The sequence below is a fragment of the Diorhabda carinulata genome, chromosome X (assembly GCF_026250575.1).
Source record: "Diorhabda carinulata isolate Delta chromosome X, icDioCari1.1, whole genome shotgun sequence".
NCBI classification, from domain to species: Eukaryota; Metazoa; Arthropoda; class Insecta; order Coleoptera; family Chrysomelidae; genus Diorhabda; species Diorhabda carinulata.
In genome coordinates, this window is record NC_079472.1 from 45,847,674 (window position 1) to 45,871,452 (window position 23,779).

The following is a 23,779-nucleotide window of genomic DNA, read 5'->3' on the forward strand; positions in this document are numbered from 1 at the left end:
TGTCCTACCACGCGCACTAATGGGACGTAAAAAAGTAGATGTAAAAAATAACGTTTTCTACGTGTAGAAAATTACGTGTACGACGCGACCAATTTTTTACATTATTCGACTTTTCTACGATGGGCGCAGGCATAGTTCGCAAATGCGACGATCCGGCACAATAATAAGATAACCAAGACTTAAAAAAAAGCGTCCATTGTTGCATAATGTACCATTATGTAATTATATCCTTTAATACACCAGCATGTTGTAGGATACCAAACAAGACACAGGCGAGTTACATGAGTAAGAAATACATTTTTACACTTTTAAATATGCTGTGATGAAAAAAATTGTAATCGAATAAATGTTCATTTAAAATGAAAAACATAAAATAAGAAATTATTTGGTACATAATATGTTACTTATTCCATGACGAATGTTCTCATTTTTTGTATTTATAGTTCATAGTTAATTGTGGGCGGCCAAAGGGCCGTTGCCTATATAGGCGTTCAGAGAGGCCTGTCGTGCTCTACTTGACATGGTCTGCGGTTTCGTTCTCCTCCATGCAACAACGGCACTCCGGATCGTCTATGATGCCCATGGTGTGGAAATGGCATCTTAGATAGCAGTGTCCGATTCGAAGTCTAGTCACTAGTCGGATTTCGCGCCTGTTTAGTTGGAGCAGTTTTTTGGTGTGAGACACGAGGTCTATCTATATGTACCTTCGCTTGTCTCATGCCAGGTGTCTCTGCCGAGCCCGCCTTGCGAGGAGACTGTTGAGAGACGCGATAGCAATGCTTTTAGCCACACTCTGAGCCCATCGCTGAGCTCACCGATTCCAGTCTGGTGATCTTGTGATCACTCACCAGATTCTGTAAGACTCTCTTGCATTCCAGCACTATCCTAGAGCACTCCTTTTCAGTTGTTATGGCTTGTATGGCAGTTCTACTGTCTGAGCAGCTTGAGATTACTGTGGCGTCGATTGAGTATCGTGCATCCGCATTCCATCACAGCGAATACGTAGACTTGGAAGACGGTAGCGTCCACCTGCATCCAGATTTTTGTATGGCCAGTTGATCCAGCCTGCAGTTCGCGGTGGATGTTCAGCTTGTAGGCTGTCCTCATGGCTTCGCTAGATCCAAAGGTGGGAGGCCCAGTAGGACTTTAAGGGCCCTAGTTGGAGTCGTACGTCTGGACCCTATGATAATGAGACACGCGAGGCGCTGGACTCTGTCCAGTCGCATTTTTGATTTCACTTTCTTATGCGAAAGACCTCATGTCCTCATGGCCTCTTTTACTCTGTTATGTACGTGCCAGAACAGTTTTGTATCCAGGGTTACTCCAAGATATTTTAACGCTCTACAGAACGTAAGAGTCACGTCTCCCAACGTTCTATTTGGGAGCGTGCCATTGCTGTGCCTCGTAGTGAAAAGGAGAAGCTCGGTTTCTTTGGGTTGATCCTTAGCCATTAGGAATGGTATCACCTGTTCATCATCTGCAGGGATCTTGTCATGGGGACCCTACAAGCGTCTATTTTGTATTGATTTTAGTTTCACTATTGTTTGTAATATTTTACTTGTCTTTTATAGTCCAGTTGGGTTAGCTCAAAATCATTCAAACGTGTATATCAAAGTAGTGGACGAACTTTTTCCTGAAATCGAAGTTTTCATTATAATAGTTTATAGAAAATATACGCGAAAATTAGCCGATTTACGACATATTTTTGAATGTCACTACAATAATTATGTGAAAATAAAATTAGCGGATAGCTAATTTAAATGTCTCAGAAAATTTAGTACAAGTAATTTTATTTGACCATATATACCTATTGTTGCAAAAGGTCTAAGAAATAAGAAATTGAAAAAAATTATACCTATTGTTCGATACATTTTCATTAAGAAGTTGTATATTTAACAATAAGCAGTTTATAATTAAATCATAATATTGGTTGATCCAAATAACGCTCTAAACCTCTATATCCGTCCAAGTTTTATCACCACTAATCACTATAATTCTTTTATTGGTTACACTCACAAATCGAATGATATTCGGCATAAATATTCTTAATTATATAGACAATATCTGAGTACAAAATGGGTGGGATGAATTAATACACACACTACTTACGTAATTTATTAATACACTAACACTTAGACGCTTCACTGTTCACTAATATTTAATTTATGTACATAATTAACATCTCATTTAGTTTAGTTCAAGTTTTTATTCCTACGTATTCACTGTGCCATCAAATTGTTGACTGACTTACGGCTGCTGGAATCTCGCTTTATACATTAAAATCGTTTCTAGAACCTTCGACTACTGTTAATCTATAGTTTGCCGTACACAAACAAAAAGGCATTCTCAGAAATTGTCTCTAAAAAACAGTCATATAGGCTTCACAGTCTGTATCCGTAGGTGAGTTCCTCACAATATCTTGAGTAAACTTTATTATAATAATATATTTATAATAATATTTTGTAATGGCTTGCCTTTCAATTTTAGTTCTTGAACTTTTCCTTTGTATGAATATTCACAAAATGTTTTAGTTGAAAACAACTTACTTGCAGTTATTTAGCAAGGTTTTACAAGGCGACTGCGAAATATTAAACATTTCCATTTAAATAAGTAATAGAAAATTTATTAGATTATATTATTATTAATTATATTATATTAAAAGTAATTCATAAGTGGAACAATGGTTGCTTCAACTACATCCTTTTTTTGTTGGCTAAAAATTGAATTGTCTTGTCTTTTTAATCAACAAATATTTATTGTCATTTATAATCGAGATGTAAATCTAAACATTTTTGAATCTATTTTTATTTCTATTTTCAACACGTGCGCATTTTTTCGAAGGACGCACTCTTGATTTACATCTTTTTTATTTTCACTAGCACCTTTCGGAAGTGTATTTCTAAAATACGACAAACCACGCACATTCTACAATCGGAGATTTCGCGGAAATCAAATCTTGAAATAAAATCAGTGGAAAGTGAATAGTCTTACTATATATAACCCGACAAAGCCTTTAACAGTTTTCTCGAGTGCTCGGTGTATTTTCACATCAGTTTACAAACATTCTTAAGATCACTTAACTTTTTCAAAAAAATCTTTGTTTAGCAGGTATGCTGTAATTTATTTTTTATTATACTATTTATCTGAGAACACACAGTTTTTATCCGTTTTCACAAAGATGTAAAGGTGCCATTTTCAGAATAGCGTACGGAAATTTTTTTCCGATCGTCGATTTTTTTCCGTGCGCTAGATAAAAAAATACAATTGAAATTAATTATAAGGAAAAACAATTATTTATTTATAATACTTTTCTGAAACCAACATAATTAGTATATTTAGGTCGTTGGTATTAATAGTAACGTTTATTGTACAATTTGTATTATTGCAGAAGTTTAGTCCCTTCGGTATTTGATTGTTCTCTTGAAATATCTCAAAGCTTTCTGTATTATTGTATGTGACAAGGGTTAAACAATTTTTCTGATACTTCTATTATTCTTTGTATTGATTATTCTATTATCTTTCTTCTACATTGGGAAGAACGTCATCCTCCCTATTTTTCAGAGTGAACTAATCAGCGCCGCCTTCTACTAACAGGATTGCCAAAAAAGGACATGTACGGTATATTCTTCGGGATTTTCCAGTTTCAGGTATTTTGCAACAAGTTTCGGAGCAGCGCTGATGGTATGGCTTCCAACATGTTGGGCGTAACACCTATGATTTCGGTATGCAACAAATAATCTTCTGCGGTTTATATTTTTACGCCGTAGACCTGCATTTACGATAAAGTGCACAGGGCTCGAATGTACATCCCTCATTGCTAATGGTAAAACTTCTTGGCATATGATTTTTTAAATCTCGGAAAAACAATAAATCGCCCATTATCTTTCACATCGTCTAAACTCAAACATAATAAATGATCTCTTCGACATGCGCCAAAGACCTCAAAGCCTAAAATCACTTTTGCATTTTGTAGATATTCATCTGAAGCTTCGCATAAAAATGTGGTTACTTGTCCTCCGTAACCTGAACATTTTTGGTGTATAGCCCATACCTTGAAGCCTCAAAAAACAATAGTTTTTGGATATTTTGTGTTGTCAAAAATTTCTTTTATACCTAAACAACCTTTTAGCATTGAGAACCGACTCCATAACATGGAAGATTACATATTCTTGGCTTTTTCGATGACAAAATAAACTAGAAGAATATCATCATTTACAGTTTTAACTTTTTTGAGATCTCGCCATTCCATAAAAAGTTGATATTCGTGTTCATATCTCTACCTGGATTTTGCCGATAACAAATCAGTAATGGCTTATGCTTCTGAGTCTAATATGTTTTTAGGAATATCTGGATTTTCTTCCAAGTACATTTTTTAAAACTAATATCAATTAAATTAACAGAAAATAAACAATGCCGATAATACATATATTGTTGCTATGGGAATATTAATCATGTTTGGTACTATTTCTATGTATTATGATTACTTTGAAAATAAAATTTTCTAAATTCAATTCCTATCCCTTTTTGCGTTGTTTTTAGATAAGTATAATAAAAAGTATAAAAAAAATAAAAAGTATCGTTCATTACACGCCCAGAAATGGATTTTTCCGTGCTTCCATAACTTGGTGGGACTCTGGGATGATAATAATGTCCCTCGCTTGGTTTGCATGCCTGGACCAGGCCTGGTTGCCTATATAAACCCAAGACTGGCCTGTCACCCTGGGCCAGGCTGGTTGCTTGTAAAAATAGTTTTTTAATATTTTGTTCATAAAATTATAGTTTTTTGAAAAATTTTTATTAATGCACTCTACTAATTAATGAACTTACATAAAAATATTAGTTAAATAATTACACATATAAAGAACTGATACTATTTTTTATTGTTCCATTTTTTGTTGTTATTTTTAATGTTAAGGTATCTATTATGGATAAGATATTAGAAGAAAACTTTATATAGTTATTCAAAGTTCTGCCAAGCCTGGTTGACTATTGAATGGCCGAGGTCGGGTTACTCAGAGTTCAGCCCGACTTGGGTAACTATAGGATGGCCGAGGTCGGGTTACTCAGAGTTCAGCCAAGCTTAGGTGAATATGGGATTTGCGAGGTAAGGTTACAAAGCCAGGCTTGGGTGACTATAGAATGTCCGGGGCTAAGTTACCCAGACTTCAACCAGGCTTGAGCCATTATTGGTTTGCCAGAAGCGAGTTTCCCAGCTTTGGCCCAAGCTAAGCCCCGTCTTTCAAGTCTGGGGGCTCCTACATGGGTACGCACAATCACGGACAATCCTATTTCCAGATTCCTGATGAAATATACTATAATACTGTATATTTATGTTTTGTAGAAAACATTTTTTTTACTTGATGATAAAGTTTTTGATTTGTTGAAAGAATGAAGGCAAAAAATTGAACTTTTTTGAAGTTTTTTGTTACTAGTATTCAGTCTAGTCATAATAATACTTATCGTGGATCAACATGTATTCATAGGGGAAATAGTATTATTCATTGAGAAAGCCATCATGACTATTACTCATGAGAATTAGCCATTATTCGCAAATAGAATCTTATATTTTATCAAAATCAAAACTACCAGGAAAATACAATTTATTATTCATTTTTTTAACATATAATTATAATTAATAGTAAGATTAGTCAGTTATTCAAAGTTACCGGGCGATTTTTTTACACGTCATATAATTGGGGTACTTGTAATACTGTTTACACTTTGTATGGTACAGTTATTCTCTTTAATTACTTTCACTATTTTTCTTCATCGTTTCAACTTTGATATGGCATGAGGTGGTTGTGGTGTCTACAAATTGTGTAAAATTTACCTGACACTGTAAACAGTCTAAATGTATTTTTTTGGTGACATGTATTTTGACTATAGGAGCTTTCTTCAATTTTTATTGAATCTAACACATTCGTTCGGCTGACTCACTTTTTACTCAATATACTCAAAACTTCGTTTCTGATGGCTTACTTTGGTCATAATAAATGGATCATCTGATGCTTCTTCAAGAATTTTATTAAATTCCTCCGTAAATAGCTTTCCTTTCTTTTGTTTACATCCACGCAGATGGTTAATAACTATGGTGACTTCTAGGTTTTAGTTATAGATATTAGGTTTAGTAAGATTGAACAAATTGATATTTCGATTAGTAACTGCCTGCAAATACAAATTTTAGTAATAAAACCTATCTTTGACTGTGAAGACTTATTACTAAATTACGGTGGTCCCTTTATTATCTTTAGAAATGTAGCGTTTTGAGAAAATTCGTATAGTCAGCTATTGGTTGTCATACACTTTTCGGTTCACCTGAAAGCAAAGCATCTACGGAGATCGAAGCGGGCAGTTTTTTGTGCGTGTGCAGGCAACCGGCGCAAGATCGACAATCCATTCTTTCGAGCAACACTGTACGATGTACCTGTTTTTGTTCTCTAGTCTGTGCGCAAATTGTGTGAGTTTTCTCGGACTGTTGTGTTGTTGCTCGCATTATATTCTCTCGAATACAAATAGAACAAAAATACCATGATCGAGACTAAAAAGAAGCTGCTATTTAATTACACATAGAAAAATTGAGTCATATAAAAAAAAATGAATTTAGTAGGTTTATAAAAAGCTTCACGTGGTTCACGAATAACTTTTCTAAATGCATGAGGGTAAATAGGTAGATTTTCTCGAGCATTCAGAGGTAGTTTTTGAAATCTTCGGATTTAAATTTCCATTCGTTAAGTAAATAAACATGACTATATGTTTTCCTTTTTAATAACCAATACTTACACAACTTTTTTCGCATCCTCTTCACTGTTTTTCTATTGTTCATCTTCAAAATAAACTTATGGCTTAATAATACTATCGCTTCATCGTCGTCAATCAGTACCATAGCAAAAAGAACTTACCTTCCGCGGATGAACGAGTGTTTGAAGCTTAGGGATGACAATTCTTTCAAAAATGATCGATTTTTGAATCTATTCGAATTGTAACCCGATGAATCGATTTCTAAAAAAACGATTTTTTTCAAGTTTGTATTTACAATGTACAATCCATTTTATCAAAAAAAAGCAAGTGCCATAAAAAGTTAAAAGTTGAGGAAATCGATAATATAGATTATAGTTCCCAATGCTTAATATCTAAGCTTTTTAAAAACAATAGTCTGTCAAGTCTACTGGGATCGAAGCGGTTCCGTTCGTCACTTGCGATGTTGTCGCCAATTGAAAAAAGGAATATTTTTTAGTCTTGCCACCAAAGTACAGGATCATACTTAAGGTGCACAACTGCCTGTGATAAATAATGTTTAATTTTTTTCACCAAAACAGAATAAAACGAATGTCGATTTTCAAGGGTTAAATATCGATCTACTGAATCGATTCAGTACAACATATAGATTTAAAAAATCGATTTATTTGGTCCGAAGGATCGATTCTACGATTAATCGATTTCAGATCGCCATCCCTAGTAAGGCTGACTAAATGGGTGAACGTGTGAACATCGAAAGGACGCATTCAACAGAACAGCGTATAAGTTTATATTAAACTGACTAAAATAAAGTTTCTGAAGAATATATTTCAAATTAATAATTTGTTAGGTCGGAATATTGTCAAAAAGTCAATAAGCTTTTCTCCTATTAATATAATTGAAATCAAATATTTCCTTACTTATTCAATGTCTTTTATGATTGCAATTGGCAAGGATTAGAAATTTATATCTGGTAGTTATGTAAAAATTTTTGCAAAAATAACCATCAAAATGACAGTGTTGCCATTTAATAAAATCAACAATGATGTCATATCTATAAATTGGAAAATCCTATATACAGGGTGCGGCAGCATAACTTCCTTTTTTCAAAAGTTAATAAAACTTATTGTATGAATCAGAAATTTTTTATTCGTTTTTTATAATACAGGCACATACATAAAGTTTTGTTTTACTGAGTTTTGAAGATCAAATCAGTTAGGTGACGTCCCCCATTCTCCATACACTGAGTAAACCGATTTCTGGCGTTTGTCATGACTCTTGCCAGCATAGCAGGCGTTATGTTGGCAATTTCTTCCTGGATGTTCGTCTTCAAATCTTGTAGGGTCCTTGGACGGTTCACATACACACGGGATTTCAAAAAACCCCATAGGAAATAATCACAAGGGGTCAAATCGGGAGAGCGGGCTGGCCACTCCAAATCGCCCCTAATTGAGATAAGGCGCTCTGGGAAGTGTTCCCTCAAAACAGCCATCGATGTTCTTGAAGTGTGTGCCGTTGCTCCGTCTTGTTGGAACCAAGTGTCCCCTAAGTCCAACTCATCTAGCCGTGGGAAAAAAAATTCCTGTAACATGTTTACATACCGGTGCGAATTCACTGTCACTGTGACTTCATTTTCCTCAAAGAACCAGGGACCAATAATTCCACGTGAGTAAATTGCACACCACACTGTGACTTTAGGTGAATGCAAAGGCCGTTGATGCAATTGTCGAGGATTGGTATCAGCCCAGTAGCGCATGTTTTGTTTGTTTACGGATCCACACAAATGAAAATGGGCTTCATCACTAAAAAAAACAATAGCGTCCTCAGGAACGACTTCCAGAAAAACCTCACACGCGTTCCTCCGAGAATTGAAGTCACGTTCAGAAAGTTCCTGCACAATTGCCATCTTGTATGGATGAAAATGAAGATCATCATGAAGTATTCTCCTCACAGAACGATCGGAAAGTCCAAGGGCAGACGCATGTTTGCGCGCAGAACGCCGTGGTGATCGCAACACTGAAGTTCTAACTAACTCAATGTTCTCCGGTGATCTAATGGGCCGAGGAACTCCAGTTCTTCGTCTTGTCACACTTGCAGTTTGTCTGAACGCAGTGACCCACTTAACAATTGATTTCCGGTCCGGGACAGGGGCCAAGGGGGCTAAATTAAAGCGATTTCGAAAGGCGCGCTGGGTTGCGATCACAGAACATCCGCTCGAAAAGTAAACCTCAACGGCAAACGCACGCTCCTCACTGTTCCAACGCATGATGGCGACTGAACTGTGCCGGGACAAAACTTTATAGTCCCCCCTCTCGAACGAGACCACTAGCACTCCGTTACGACATCTACCGACTAAATGGCGAACTTTTTAAAAAAGGAAGTTATGCTGCCGCACCCTGTACATCATTATTGTTTGAAAAAAAAAATAGAAATATTAATCGACGGGCTCTAACATTTTAAAAAAAATTACACACATATTCAACGAACTCAATTCATTCATGTCTACATGTCTACAGTCAATTTGAAAGTTATTTTATGATTTTAATATTTTATTACAAAGTTCATATATTCTTGATTAATTTATTCTCCAATGATGAATACATAGTTTTCGAAGGTTTGAAAAAATAAACAAATACTATAATCAATTAAGGAACAAAACATGAAAAACATCAAAACGTAAAACACCTTTCCTTACCATATTAAAAAAGACTTCCCAATTTATTACAATAAATATTATATTAGAACTAGTCATAAAGGATATAATATATTTCGAAACACTAAAACAAAAGAAGTAATTTACAAGTACCTTGAACATGAAATAACCAAACCAAATTCAAAAATGCTTGAAACAGATACAAATAAAAGAAGAAATGGTTTATATATACAGGAACGAGTAAACTACCATTGATAAATAGACCCAAACAATTTGAGTAAAATTTATAGTTCTATTTTATAAATTTCAGTGTACTTGAGTTATTTAAATGATGGTTCCTATTCATTTTTGATAAAGGCCAGCCAAGGAAAAATTAATTATTGTAATTGAAACATATTTTGATTTTGATATTCATGTTATAGGTAATCTGTTGATTAAATAATTAAGCAAGTTGTCAATGTCAAGTCGTATTTTAATAAACTGAAATAGGTCGAGTCCTCAATTGTTTACTTGTTGAAAAAACTAACAGAAGAGACCTAAAATCAAAATAAGTTGGCTACAGAAATATATAAAACTGGGACTCAAGTCATGGTCAAATACAATATAAGAAATATGTATAAATGTAAGTATATCTCAATTAATTATTGTAAGTAAAATTTTATTATTGTTATACATTTATACATATTTCTTATATTGTATTTGACCATGACTTCAGTCCCAAACGATGAATACATAAGTATTCGAAAAAGCTCGGAAAAAGTTAGTCCACTTTGGTGTTTCCTTGCCACGTTCCCAATAAAAAAACCCCATATATATATGTATATATATATATATGTATATATATATATGTATATATATATATATGTATATATATATGTATATATATATATATATATATTTATATATAAAATGTATACTTTTTATTATCTAATGACGTCATTATTGATAAACACACATGTTCGCCTAATCGTCGGTTGACCTTCACGGATATTTTTTATTTTCCATATTATTATACAGGGTGTTAATTGTTCAAATAAACTTTGTTTTTTGTCATGAGCAATGCTCTGTAATTCAAAATAAATGATTACATTTGGTATATTGAAACACGTTTGTTGAAAACAAGTTTCATGTTAAAGAGCAAATAAATAATTGTAATTGTATTTGCCAGTAATAAAATTACAGTGATGATACAGTTAAAATTTATATTCTAGTGGTAAAGTCACCAATTTTTCTTAGAAATTTTGAGAAACAACATTGAAAATTTGGATTTAGGAAATATTCATAATTGTATTCAAAATCTATGCACTGGCAGTGAAAGCAACCCTTTGTAGGAGATTGAAATTTTATAACCAATATTAACTCGAAAATCGATAGATTGACCAATTCTAAAGAACCTTTGTTTGAAAGTTTATTTAAAAATTGAGACTCTCTTATTATTATTAATGATTCAAAATGAAAAAATCATGTTTTTTAACCTTTTCATGAATAACTCAAAAAGTTAGGTCAGGTTTTAAAAAACGTAGAAATTTCTTTTTCAATGACTCCTGTAAACTCAATAAGGATTGAGTTATTGCCTGTTAAGGAAAGCTATTTTTCTCCCAAAAAGAAAACCTTCAAAGGTCTAATATCTAGAAAAGGATAAAATTTCTGAGAAAAACCATTTACAAAGTAAATGAAAAGCACTTTATGATGAGCAAGTAAAAATATTTTTTGGCATCCTTCCTCACTATGGTGACAAAAATCGCAGGGCATAATCCACTATTTCATAATTTTGTAAAAAACGGATTTTTTTAAATAAATAAAAAATTATTAGGGATATGGAAAAATGTTTTCACCATTAATTGGTTGTACGTTTTTTTTACCGAATTTTTTTTCTATTTTTGCAGCGTGATAATTTGAGGACTTATGGCAGTTTAAAGTTCGCATTCGTATTAATCGAGTCTTTATCTATCCTGATAGACCAGTGGGTAAATATAATCAGTTAATTGAACTATGAAAATGATCTTTTTATTGCCCTTAAAAGGCTGTCTACTTATGAGCAGCATAATTGATATGTTACTTAGGTTCACGGTTTTTATACTTTCCGGTATTTCAGCATAAAAATAGCTCATTAGTATTAAACTTTAGCGCAAAATTCGTGTGAGGAGATGAATCACTGATAACTGCTCATTAACAATTATAAAATCTAGTATCTATTATACGACTAAATAGACATCAAGGAAGAATTAACGCACAAAAAAGGAATAGTTCTTGTAGATCATGTTTTAAATTTTAATTTTCCACCGAAAATTAAACGTGACGCTCGAAAACTGTGATCATTCTGGCCTGAGATTAAAGTTACTGAAAAGATGTTTGAAGCTTATTTTGAAATTTGTTGCTCTCAAGTTATGATTAAAAGGGGTTATATCTGTGAAATTAATCATAAACTTGTTCGAGGGTGTCGGAGATTTACATTTCAACCAAATAATGGTAAAATATAAGGTTTTTTATTTGTTTTTAATAAGAGGTATTTTTCAATCCAAAATAGAAAGTACTTGTCGGCTTAGGTATGTTTTGAAGAAGAGGGTACATAAAGTGTGAATCCAAATTTTTATGAAAATTGGTGTCGTTTTTCAAAACTTAAATCTTACAGTTTCTTACCACTGGTGACTAGACTATAGGAAAAGTAAGCGTTTTTGCAAACGTGTTGTTTTTAACATTTAACTATCGCTTTCAAAATATCTATTTAAACTATTTAAAAATACTCATTTTATATTGAAATGTCATGTAAATGCCAACTCTGTTATTTTTAATGAATATTTTTAAACCTGAATTTATAAAAAACTTGATTTTTTTAAGTAAATACATTCAATTCTATTTTTATGTAACTTTTCACACAAATTTTTCAACAATGTAATACAGAGGTGTCAAACTCAATTTTGCAGAGGGCCATATATTAAATTTTGAATTCATAGGTGGGCCAGATTGAAAATAAAAATAAATGAACTGAAATGTTTCAACATTTCATTTATTAAATTATACGGTTATTAAAAATCATATCAGTTATGAAAGACGGTATGTATGTTGAGCTCGAGGATCCAGATACCTGACTTCTCTTGTTTTTGACAAGCTCATTGATGTCAGGTATCATAGTCGTTGTAGTTATTTTAAGAATTGATTGGAGATATTCATTCGTAAGTCTTGTGCGATGTTTGCTCTTATTTATTTTCATGACGGAAAACATCTGCTCACATAAATAGGTGCTACCACACATGCAGAAAATGTGTACTGCATGCTTTTTAATTCCATATCCAATATCCAAACTTTTGAAACATTATGTATAAAATGTAATAGCGTCAATCTCATTAAATTTTTTTTTTCAAAATACTATCCGATTGAAGATCTATCAACTCCATTTGCCTGTGAAGCTTCAAAATTGAATGGATTGTTGAAAATTGGGAATTCCATTTAATTCATTTTGTGAAAGTCTTCAAAACGATTGTTGAGCTCCGTAATCAAATTTTGCAGGAGTTGAGAATATTCATCCATTTTTTTTGGTTCACTGTGCCAAATGATTTTAAATGAGCAATCGAATGAAGTCTAAAAGCTCCTTTCTGTGACACATTGCAATCGCGGGCCTTATTGATACGGCCTAGGGGCCGGAAGCGGACCGCGGGCCGTATCTTTAACATGACTGATGTAATGCATATTTGAGAAGAGCTGCTATGTGATGTTTCACAAATGCCCACGTGTAAACATCTTCCGAAATACCTTTAAAAATTTAATGCATAGATAAATGATCTAAGCTATGGTTTACATATTTAGAGCCAAGACGATTCCATGAGACCAACAACATTGGTAGTCCAGACGTAGGGACCATCAGGGTCTCGAAGTATGTACTATTGGGCAATATTCATTGATGCATAGTTGTGATCCATAATGAGGTAGAGCATAGAAAAAAGCAACACGTGTTCTTATTACCAAAGTATTTCTATGTCTGTATTAAACCAAGAATTAAAAATATAAGAGGTTTATTTTTACAAAAAAAAGTGAAATACATTTAGGCATTACTGTGTAGTATGTTGAAGTAATCAAGACACAACATGTGCTCCTTCACATTCTTAACATAACGTCACGATCTTGATAGGTGGTGGTTTATCCGGAGGCTTTAGGGTAATTGTGTTACCAGAATTTGCAAACTTAGTTAACTATATAACCATCATGCGTGTTTTTCCTTTTCATAGCGTATTTTTAAGCATCCAACCTATAATGAAGTTTTTTATGTAATTCCCCAGAATTTGATTTCCTATTATCGCCAAGGCAGGGTACCGGCAGAGCAGATGCAGTCATTTCCGTTTGACCTTATGTTTGGCTCTGATTCATGTTGTTCTCTGTTCTAACATAGACCATTCATAAAAATAATTTCAAAATTATTTGATCTTAATTTTAATCCTGAATTGCTTGATAGAAATAACTCCATAACTGATCACAAGCATCTTTAGTTGCTTGAACGTAAGTTTATTGATGATGATTTATTTATTCAAGAACATTTTGAAACAATATCAATTGAAAAACAGAAAAAGTTTTGGGCATTAATGTATTAATACTGTCATTCCAAAGTAGTTAAAAAATTACGAGCATTCATTTTTCTCACGTAAAGATAGTGTATTCTGCACAATATTTTTCTCTTTGGTGCAGTACCACGTTTAGAGTCTTTGGAAAACTCACCAGCAAATCAATAAAAATGAATCAATTTTCCATATAAAAACTGATTTTTCACGTATATATCAAAAGTTTGTAAATATATCTTATTTGGACTTTTGCATAATGGTCAGTATCAATATAGTACCATTCCAGGATGTTACTAACGACTGCTAGAAATTTCTTATATATACATTTTTACCATACAGTATGTGAAAAATAGCGAGACCTGATGCCATTACTACAAATAGACACAAACACACACCTTTTCTTATTATTATTTTTGATTTTGCGGGAAATTTTTCGATCTCAATGTTGGCACATCAATATATGTTGAGAAACACATTTGCGCACGCTTTGAAAGATCCTCACTAGAATTTCAGATTTTTTTGACGCTTAGATTTTCTTTTGGTTTAATAGTATAAGTCGTTATGAATATTATTTTGTAAATGGAAGAAATCGAATATCGAGTCGAGTGAAAGGAAATACGATTTTGCAAATGAAAGAAGAGTTAGTTACTGTGTACGAAGACTCTGCAACATCATCTACGATCAAAAATATTGGGCCGCTGCATTAAAACGTAGTCGTATCAGCTTGACTGATGATGAACATTTGGGAGGACCAGAAAAGGCGACACCATCTAAAAAGTTTACAGAATGGACTGGACGACAGTTGTATAAGAACGCATTTGTCATTTACTTACTGGAGAATAATTCATGCGTAAACTCTCCGTCTGTTATTTGTCGAGTTTGCTCACTTAGGACTATAAGTGCATTCGTATAAACACTTCCTATGCCTTTGTCCGTAGTTTCATAACTGTACATGAACCTGTTCCGAAAAAGGCAGAAACGGTTTCATCAGCCGGAAAAGTGATGGCGACCGTTTTTTTTCAGATGGTCATGGACTTCTGTTAATCGATTATCCATTTTGAAAAATAAAAATGATATGGAAAAAATATTAACCTAATCTCGTATTTCTGTAAATTAACTAACATAAAAGTACTACCAATTAATGCAGTTTTATTCTAAATGAGACCAATAAAAAATTACTTTCAGATATTTGTGGCTATAAATTATGTAAAATTTTCCATAGAAATAAATTATTTCATTTATTTTATTACTTAAATATATGTTGAACATACTCATCATAATTCAATGCTGAAACGAAAGTATTCTAAAAATGTATAAGTGTTCGTGTAATTGAATAAACCGGATATTCATTGGAAATTTGCAGTTTGATCTGATTCTGTTACATGTCACGAAGATTTATTTATACTTAGGTCATTCGACATGCTTCAAGTACGTTCCAAAAAAAACTTTCTCCGTTGACTCTCTTAGAAAATTTAAATACATTTATATGTATAAACATTTTTCTGCTTTGCTTCTTTGTTTCGCAATCTCGCGACACAATTTTGATTTGTTTATGAGGAACTTAAACGCCTCCAAATCTTTTAAAACATTTAAAATTGATGTATTTTTTGTTCCTTACGAGTATATACTATTTTGATGGAAAAAGTTCACAATAGCCACATAAATTAATTAAAATAAGTACTATGAGTTCGGAAACATCAATATTTTTTGCACAAATATGTAATTTTACTTTTTTCATTTGACACTTCATGTATATCACATGTTTAGAATTAGGTTTACTTAGATAATTTTTATAATAATAACATACAATGAAATTTTTTCGTGTCTGACTATCAAAAATGTTGTCAGTTTTTGCTTTCACTTTAAATATTGGAGGGTCATATCAAATTTAAATTTAGTTTCTAGTAAACATCATATTTCGCTCCACTCTTGTACAACCAACATTGAAAATACTGATCCGCTCGAGCTGCTTTGTATATATGCCTCAGCAGGCGTCAATAACGAAGCAGACTGATACTTTTTACATAAACTGCTAAAATTGTTCGTTATTACTATCATTACCTGATATTTTAGATTGGATAGGAGATTAATTCCTCGAACAGAATTTTATTTGTACTATTACCAGAATGATTCTGGCACGCATCGAAATGGCAAGATGCTCGTTTAACCATATGGGTGCCTTATTTAAGTGTCATTATCTCTCTAGTTTTATATATCCTGTTTTATGGAGTTGAGTCCTTCACCTAAAACGAATATATATGAGCAAAAAATTAGTAGCATTCCAAATGTGGCTTTATAGACTCAAGATATCCTGGTCTGCAAGGGTAACAAATGAAGAAGTCCTCAGAAGAATTGTAAAATAACGAGGAGCAATTATAAGCATAATAACTCACAAACTATAGTACTTCGGCCATAAATGTGAAATGCATTGCTCCAAGCCATCCGGTTAAGTTAAATATTTGAAGAAAGTGGTTTAGGAAGAAGATGAACATCTTGGTTTAAGATCCTTAGAACCTGATTCAATACAACTCTTTCGCATTGCTGCTGACAGAATAAAGATTGTCCCAATCATCGCCAAAATTCATCTCGGACAGGCACTGTAATTAGAAGAAGAATAATAATATATAATTGATGTTATATCTGCACGTTTCTAGTCACTTAAAAAAATTGGCACAGCCCCCCAGTGTAGATTATAACTCTTTTCTTCTTCCACGAAAGTTTATCTAAACATTCATCAGCTCATTATGTCAATCGTTGAAAGTTTATCGTGAAAAATGTATGTTTTTCTTTTATTTAATATTATAGATTTCAAGCAGTTGACAGTTAATCATACTTATAATTTCGTGGACCCTGATTCCGGTGCATAATAATATGCTAAAATATGGCCGCTGTGGTACTAAAATGGATGGTTACATCGCGGAATTTCAGTTCAGATGTTATGCTGACCACACTGATCGCTTGCATGGTTTGGTTACATCGATTCGTGATTTTTATATTAGATGTAATTGTTAAGTATTTTGTAATTGTTGTTAATTCATAATATAATAAATAAAATAACTTTCTATTTATGTATAAAGAAATCATGAAACTGTAAACTAAAATTATGTTAAAAATAAAATATTTTACCCCCTAAAAGGATCTGAATTGCAGCATAAAATTTTCAAAGTAAGTTTGGGGTGGAGTCCCACTTCTTAATATTTATCCCTATTTTATTTCTACATTGCTCGATTTAGCTTATTCCCATAATTGTATGTCATACGGATTCAAATTATGGTAATAGATTGTTTCGACCCGAGAGCTAAGATTTTTTTCTTGATAACCCATTCGAGTTTCATTTATTGAATTGATTTAGTGACAGAAAAAATATTTGAAAATATATAATTAGTGTCTTTTGAGTGGAACGACTGGGGCGATTCTGGATCTGCTTTAGGGGATTATTCGTCACAATGACAAGATGCTTCGCAAGAAAAATAAACTGGTATTGTCCCTAAAGGTTAGTAGTGTATGCACACCAGTTACAGTAATTTGGAATTGGCGAAAGTAGCTTTTAGATGAAAGACTAACACTGATGTCGAAGAAAAGTTTACTATCAATATTTAGGAGAACTGATGTTGCTCAAATTTTGACAGATCCTTGTCGATAGGCGCAGCGCTGCCATTTTATTTAAGAAGCAGGACAACGTACTCAATTTAGCTAAAACTACTCCTGAACAAATTTTATCGAAGCTAAACTTTAGCGGATGCGCATATTTTTGTGACCTATATACATTATGTTTTTATAGAGACAATTTCTAAGAAGTCCTTTTCCTCTGTTTTCGCCATTTTAGAGTCCTTAAGAATTTAAAAGATGTAGAATTTGATTTTAATATATAAAGCGCATGCTTAGCAGCTGTGAGTAGTAAATAAGTTGAGGTCATAGTGAATATATCAGGACAAAGACAAGTGAACTAAAAAGTTTATTTAAATAAATTAGTGAATAGTTAACCATGTAAACTTTAGGATTATAGATAAATTACGTTAGTAAGATATACCGTATGTATAAATTCATCATACCGTTTTGTAATTGAAAAAGTATATTATTGAAACAATTTTATAAAAGTACTTAACTAAATTAACAAACGTTGTTATTTCATAATGACAGGACACGCTGTATATAATTCATGATTTAACTGAAAAACTTGTACCCATTTACCTTCAAAAAAAGACATTCTGAAATACCTTGATATGTTAACTCAAGCATTGTGAAAATTGTAAATTGAACCGGTAAATTGGCAAATTAAAGTTTTTATCTCTGCATACAAAAATTTAGCCTTTCAACGACATGAATCAGGTCGTGGTTTGTTTACTAAACATTTTTTTTATCGAATTTTTAATGACAATGCATGGTGAAGGTTAATTTACAACTACAATATATTTTGTTTATATTAGTTTGTGTATTGTACACGGTGTTCGAATCAAAAATATCCACCATAAGTATAGTTCTTCCAATATCAACTGCAGATTATAAAAATCCTTGCCAACAATTTTGTTTGATCTACCGTAAATACCTCATTTTATAAATTTATTATTTTTATAAATACTCTTAAAAATATGTATATCTTATGCGAAAAAGTATTCTTTAAAAGGCAATCGAATCATTATAAATTGGACGGCATTATACGCCGTTTTTAGACTTATGCACTTAATTGTAGTCCTACTTGGAACTTCGAAAAGAATCATTATTATACCTCATTAACTTTCTACAACTGAATATTGAATTATAAAACGTGAATAAACGAGTAAAATATATCTAAGGGAGTTTGGCTTAAACAGGGTACCAGACGTGAACTGAGCCCTTTTTGTACCACATTCGTTTTTTCTGGTAAACAAAATTTCAAAGCAAAAACCATAAAGGAAAATAAATTCTTTACAAATAAAAAAAAAGAAAAAAAACTCAAAAGTATCTATAAATAATCATGGTAGTCAGAATCGTCTGAACTAGAGTCATCATTTGATTGAATTATGCAGAGTTGTAAAGAGGGTGATAACACATACCACATACTCATCTTCTTCTCTCACCATCTCTGCTGCTAAAACTTTCTTTACGAGTGCTACAACCTCTTTACTAAGCTCTGGCGATTGATAACATTTTCGTAATTCTGGTTTTACTTGTGCCCATATTAACTCTATAGGGTTAAATATGCAATAGTAAGGAGGTAGACTGAGTTCACTAACAATATGAAATTCTTGTTTGTTGGGTCTTTTTTACGGTCGCTGACAGGAATAGGAATATTTTTTTCAGACATAAATACTAAAATTGGAGCTTTGTTACTACTACTATTTGGTATCTTAAGGAGTTGCAGCGAATGGTAGGATACGTTGTCCATAACGATTACTGACTGTGGTGGAATGTAAGGTAAAAGCTGTGCAATAAACCACTTTTCAAATCATTCTGCTGTCATATCTTCATGATAATCAGCTGCACAGGCTTTTATTTTTTTAGCATATATTAATAAAGCATTAGGCAGAAAACCATACAGCTTCCAGCGTGTATTATTATAATGCTTTTCTCTTTAGAACATGGCCCATTCAAATAGCAATTTTCACTATTGTCAACTCAACCGAAATTTACTACATCGTGACTGTCAAATAATGTTTCATTTAGATAAATTATGTGTCTATTAGCATGTGTTAAAACCACATGCTGACTAAACTTGACGCAATGTTTCTAAACTGGTATAATTGTTTCTGGATAATTTGCTACCTTTTGCTGTACTACTTCTAATGTCGCAACCCTGTTCTCCTTATATAAACTATAAATTGTCCTACGTGTAAAATCTTGAATAGCTTTGTCAACTGATTTCAGTTTTTCTTTTCATGTTTTTCAGTTTCTATTTTTTGAAGAAATTTATGAAATAAATGAATCTCACCAATCGACGCCACTGCTTTCGGGTACTGAACAAGTACTAACAAAGTACGGGCACGGTTTTTCGAAATATTCTACAAAAACGTCTCCAGCCAGCCACTATATCTGAGTAAATTGAGAGGTATATTGGCCATATAAGCACTTGAAGTTTCAATTGATATATTTCATTATTCGCCATAACAATAAGCAAATCCAACGCGATATTTTTCGTTGTGTTATTAACAATATTTTCATGTATATAACACACATGAATTACTTCCTCGTTTAAATGAACTAACTTTTAAAAAACGCGATCATGAACACTATCTTCGTTCTCGGTTGATGATTATTTCAATAATCACAGATTTCCTACTAGTTTCTCTTCCATAAAAATGTTTTGGCTCTGGCACATTTTTTTTAATTCTACGTAGTTTTCGAGTTATTCGCGATTCAAAATATTTTTAAGCATTCAGACTTATTTTGTAATGAAAATGTTGAGGTTCGGAAACAATTTAAACCTTTTTTGTACATAATGTTGTACTCCACATTTTTTGTCCCGGCAGTTTGAGTTGAAATCCTCATAGTTTTCGAGTTATCCGCAATTTAAAATTTGTTTGAGTATATTTTTTTCTACAACACTTTTTTTTTAAATTCCTCGTAGTTTTCGAGTTATACGCGATTCAAAACATTTTTTAGTGTATAAACCCATTTTAAGGCGAAAATTTTGAGGTTAGGAACAAATACCTGGGATACTTTTTTGTAGAAAATTTTGTACTCTACATATTATGTGGCAGTATTTTTTTTTGAATTTCTCATAGTTTTCGAGTTATTCGCATATAAATTTTTTTTGAGTTTCAAGTCAAAATTTCAAAAGTCTGTTCCCGTAATCTTGTTGAGATTTGCTAGACTCAACCTCCCAGAATCCAGGAGGTTTTGGGAGGGGAATTTTGAGTTGAAACCTTAATGCAAGGTTTCAGCTGAAAATCACTCAATTTGCCTGTACTGTATATTATATAACGATACATAATGTACGAGTATGAAGTTTTTGATATAGGTAACAAATTACTCTCATTCAGTTTTTGTGTAATAATTGAGAAATCAATTTCCATTTTATGTTCTTTGTTTCACAAAAACATTTGTTTTAATATAATCGTAATATAATTGTATTTTTTACGGCAATTTTAAAAGTGTAAAAATTTTGAAGCTTAATAACTAAATGTTGGAAAGTATTAGTCTATCTTGAACTTTTAGTTAACATTATTTCTATCTAATGCCCGTCTCAGACTCTTGCAAGGCACCTACTAAAGGCTCTCGACGCAAGTCTTGGCGAGTGGATCCACACTTTCGGTTTATCAGTTGCCTGCTACGTCTACTATAATATGGGCGTGAATCAAGTGACTGCGTTAGATACTTTATGTGTCTACCAATAATATAATGTCTTTCGTTTGTATCACCTAACTAAGAAAAGAAAGTTGGAACAGAGAAGGTGATGGATGACGTCAAGACATCGCAACAGAACGACGAAGACATTCTGTTTGGTATCATTCTATAAAAGTGATACAAAAATCTTTACTCCATCGTGATACACAAAAATGAAAGGATACGAGCGCACCGTTAACAATCTTGCCCTCGCAGAGAGTCTGGATAGGGGTTAAGAATGAAACATACCCCCTAATTACAAATACTCTTATAAGACTCAAAGGAACTTTTTATACAAAGTGATGTAAGGCAAGACGATTGCTTACATATAAACCTGAATGATTAAAATTTCCCCAGTGAGAAGATTCATTAAAATTTATATTATTTTTCTGTTAACTTTGCGTCTTTTCAAAGTCCACACGTGTTTATTAGCTGACTATGTGCCCTTTCACACCAAACGAATCCGAATCAATCAGAATCACTCCGAATCAAGTTGAATCTGATTGACCAAGATTCAGCTTCGAGCGCTCCGTTTAAATGTGAAGGGACTCTTTTACCGCCTTCAGACCGGACGAATCTGGTTCAATCAGGTTTGATTCGAGGTCGTACTTGATTCAAACTGTCAGATTCCTCGTGCGGTCAGTCTTGAATCAACAACCATACGAGATGGACGTGGAGTTATTAATTTTAAAAGTTAAAGAAAATAGTGCGATTTATGACGCCAGTGATAAAAATCACAGATGAAACATACCAAAATCCGGCCTCTTCCTATTTATGTGATGTATCCACACTTTTCTTGTTTTCTGTTTCCGCTGTTGCCTCCTACGAAACACTATTGCATTTAAAACAACTGCGTCCATGATGATAGCTCAAAAGCAACTAAAAGAAGGAAAACAAAAAGAAGATGAAAGGATTTTTATAGATTCAGGTTGATTGAGCTGGTGTGAAAGAGTGGAGAGGACGAATCAGATTCAACTTGATTCGGAGTGATCCAGATTGATTCGGATTCGTTTGGTATGAAAGGGGCCTATGCAGGCTGGACTCTAGATTGCTCATAAAGATCCGCTAGTATTTGAAAATAAATTGTAGAAGCCAATGGAGATAATTGTGAGTAGTAAATATGGATTTTTGTAGGTTTTTGGCAATTTTTCTACATTCAAAGATCTATATCTCAGGTTCTAATATAGCTACAGAGTTTTTGGCAATTTTTCTACATTCAAAGATCTATATCTCAGGTTCTAATATAGCTACAGAGTTCGTTTTGGTTTAAGAACACTCGCTGAAAAACCTTCTTTCTTTTGAGTTTTTGAACACTTGAATCGGTTTGAGTTGGAGAGGAGCTAGGCGCGGACATTCAATGTGGAGTTATGGATTTTTGTAGGTTTTTGGCAATTTTTCTACATTCAAAGATCTATATCTCAGGTTCTAATATAGCTACAGAGTTCGTTCTTTTCTATTATAATGATTTCTGATACTTATTTAATGGTTTCGATGCCAGCGAAGCCGCGGGTAAAAGCTAGTTTATTATGGAAAGTAAGAATGAAGAAGAATTGAAGACTGGATTATTTAATTGTCCTGAGTTAAATGTTATACGTACTTTTTTATGTATTACAGATTTCTATGTAGATACAATTACAAATTCAATATCTAATTAATAAATACACATTTTCCAAATCTATTTTCTTGGTTAATGTTGAGTTATGTGAAAATATTTAGTATTCGAATATTTTTGTATGTAAATTTTCATTCAATGGCTATACTACTTTAATGGTAGTCTGAAGAAATAGTTACGTTAAGGAAAAGTTATTTGTTGTAACAATATATACAATTTGACATATAAATCCAATTTGAATTGATTTTAGAAAAAAATAGTGAATAGAAAAAAGTCCATCCAAATTTTATCGAAAAAATTCTCTGAACAAATATCAATTTTTGGTATCAACATTTTAATGAAACAAAACTAATCACCAACTAATTCAAATCCAATTTTTTGAAGTTTCTTGTAATCGAAGGATGTTATTGTTAATTAATATCAAAATCAAACTAAATAATATGCAAAAAATAGATTAGTAAATTTCAATTTCATGAAAATTTTTTACAGTTTGAAAGAACATTTTATTGACATGAAATTAATCCATCAATAATAATAATATTCTACTAATGAACAAATGCTATTTAAGTGTTTCTCTTAAATAATTTCTAGGGATGTTTATTTATTTATTTCTTGTGTTTCTTTTTGTTCTAGAACTTTGTAGAATTATATTTGTGGTATATAGAGAAGTTTATGTAACGAACTTAATTAAGTTTTAAATAAATAGTCATAAGGAAAATAACGAATTAGTAAAAATAATCGCAGAAATTATTTAAGTGATATTTATAAGTAAATTATTATAAGTTAAGCGTATCATATAGTGTGTAAATAAATTAAGAAGTTAAGAGACAGTATTTCTTAATCCACCCCACGAATAGAAGGAGTGTAAATAACTACGAAAAACGTTCCATTAAGTTTAAACACAACCTTTGTGGACGAGTTTTGGTT

At 32.6% G+C, this 23,779-nt stretch overlaps 1 protein-coding gene across 3 annotated transcripts in view; it reads left to right on the top strand.

Moving 5' to 3' along the window:
• Positions 1 to 23,779, top strand: part of LOC130900459 (uncharacterized) — an 81,606-nt gene that overhangs the window by 12,416 nt on the left and 45,411 nt on the right. The window contains exon 2 of one of the 3 annotated variants that reach the window (XM_057811091.1): positions 11,275 to 11,355. The exons of the other annotated variants lie outside the window; for them this stretch is intronic. The gene's annotated coding sequence lies outside the window, so the exon portion shown is untranslated. The remainder of the gene's footprint in view (positions 1 to 11,274; positions 11,356 to 23,779) is intronic. 3 annotated transcript variants of the gene reach the window in all.